Raw genomic sequence first — 1,963 nt, 5'->3', positions numbered from 1 at the left:
GATCAGATACAAGGTTTTGATAAACAAAAATGAACTTGCTAAAAGGAATGGCCTAGGCCGTCTGCACGTAAGTATCAGATGTGCGCCTGGGTCTTCATGTNGGACTCCCAACAACAGGGGTAGGGCTATCTCAGAGTCTGTCGCCTGCCTTTAGATCCCTTTCCCCTAACTGGGCTGCCTCATCTAGCCTCAAGAGAAGATACACNTAGTCTTACCGCAACTTGCTAAGCCAAGGCTAGCTGATATCCATGGAAGGTCTCCCCTTTTCTGAAGGGAAAGGGAAGGGGTGGATGGGGGGGGGAGGACTGACAGGAAAGGAGGGAGGGGAAACTGCAGTCAGGATGTAAAGTAAATAAACAATTTTTTTAAAGCTCTTCTAGGAAGCTGCCAGCATTCAGTCCTCGAGAGGCCGCTGCTTGAGAAAGCATGAATTCATCCCACAGTGTCTCTTTCTTCGGTCAAATCATCCCATGTTACCCAGAACACAGACAGCTGTCACCCAGCCAGGACGCAGCCTTCCCTGACTCTCTCTGGGCCAAGCCGTGTTCCTGCACTCAGTTCTGCCCTGAGGCATGAACTCCGCAATAGCCCTGTGTTAACAGACTGGTTTCATCAGGCTCTGACTACTAGCCAGGCATTGTCCTCAGTACTTTTAACTATACNGGGCGGGCGTTTAAAGGCTATTGGTCCCATTTTACAACTGGGGAAAATGAGGTAAACCCACTAGCCCGGGGGGCTGCGCCACTCTGCAAGCCCTGGCTGGAGAGGTAGGCAACCTGTGGCACCCAGATCAGAGGGGAGCACTCCCCACGGGCAAAGCTTTCTTGTGTCATCCCAGGGTGAGAGGAGGGGCTTTTACCCTCTCTCTTTGTCCTCTTTAGTAAGCCCAGAGGCTCCGTTTGCTAAACCTTCACTCCCTCCCAGGCACTGTGCCAACTAAATGCCCCCACCCCCACCCCTCTACTGGCCGATGGCCTTGGATTTGGAAGAGGATAGTGCTCTCCTCAGAGTAGGCATGGAAGCCAACCACAGGTTCTCAGGAATATAAAGGGCACAGTTTTTCAAGTACTACCAACGGCTGTGGACCCAGTAAGGAGAAAGATAGTTCAGACCCACTTTCCAGATGGGCAAACAAAAACTCAGAACCCTTTCCTGCAGCCAGAAGTTCCCAGCTTATATCTATTGCCTCTTCTCTCCTTGACTCCTGGAAATGACCCCCTTTTGGAGTGAGTAAAGTGAGAAGGTAGGTAAAGAAGATTCCCCAATACTCCCAAAACCTGGCTAGACTTCAGAGAAGGCTCAAGACAGGCCGAGTGATGCTATTGGAACTCCACCCAAAGTGAATCTACGGCTGGGAAGAGGCAAGCTGTAAAGGATGTGGGGCTTCCAAGGCAAGTTCATAGTCTGAGATTCCTTTCTTGGGGATCTCCATCCAACCATTAGGTCCAGGTTACCCCACTGGTGCCTAGGACCTTGACTGAGCCCAAACTGCTCTCTTGGGAAGCCCTGTCTCCCACATCCCCATATCAGCTCATAGATTTTGCAAACTCAAGGCATAACTGGCTTACAGAATGAGTTCAAAGACAGCTTAAACAAGTTAATGAGCCGGTCTCAAAATAAAACCTAAGGACTAAACTGGTACTAGCTCAGTGAGTACAGCGCTTGCTATGCAAGTATGACAACCTCCAGGTTCAGTTAAGAGACCCTGNCTCAGGAACGAATGTGGAGAGTGAGAGAGGAAGGCATTAAGAAGTCAGTCTCTGGCCTCCACACACTTGAGCTCACACCCACACATACATGCACACACACACATGCACACACACATAGACACCACAAGTGAGTACTACACACACATGAAGAAAGGAAAGGAAGGAAGCAACCAAAGTACTGTATCGACAGGGTGCTTGTCTAGCATGAGGCCCTAGATTCAACCTCGCCCTCCCCCCCAAATAAAATAAGGCCC

General features: G+C 50.1%; 1 protein-coding gene across 2 annotated transcripts in view; it reads right to left on the bottom strand.

Moving 5' to 3' along the window:
- The window catches only part of Cers4 (ceramide synthase 4), a 33,089-nt gene that overhangs the window by 29,617 nt on the left and 1,509 nt on the right, over positions 1–1,963 (bottom strand). The window lies entirely within an intron of this gene.

This window comes from Mus pahari, chromosome 19 (assembly GCF_900095145.1).
Source record: "Mus pahari chromosome 19, PAHARI_EIJ_v1.1, whole genome shotgun sequence".
NCBI lineage: Eukaryota > Metazoa > Chordata > Mammalia > Rodentia > Muridae > Mus > Mus pahari.
This window is presented reverse-complemented; position numbering and strand designations above follow the sequence as displayed.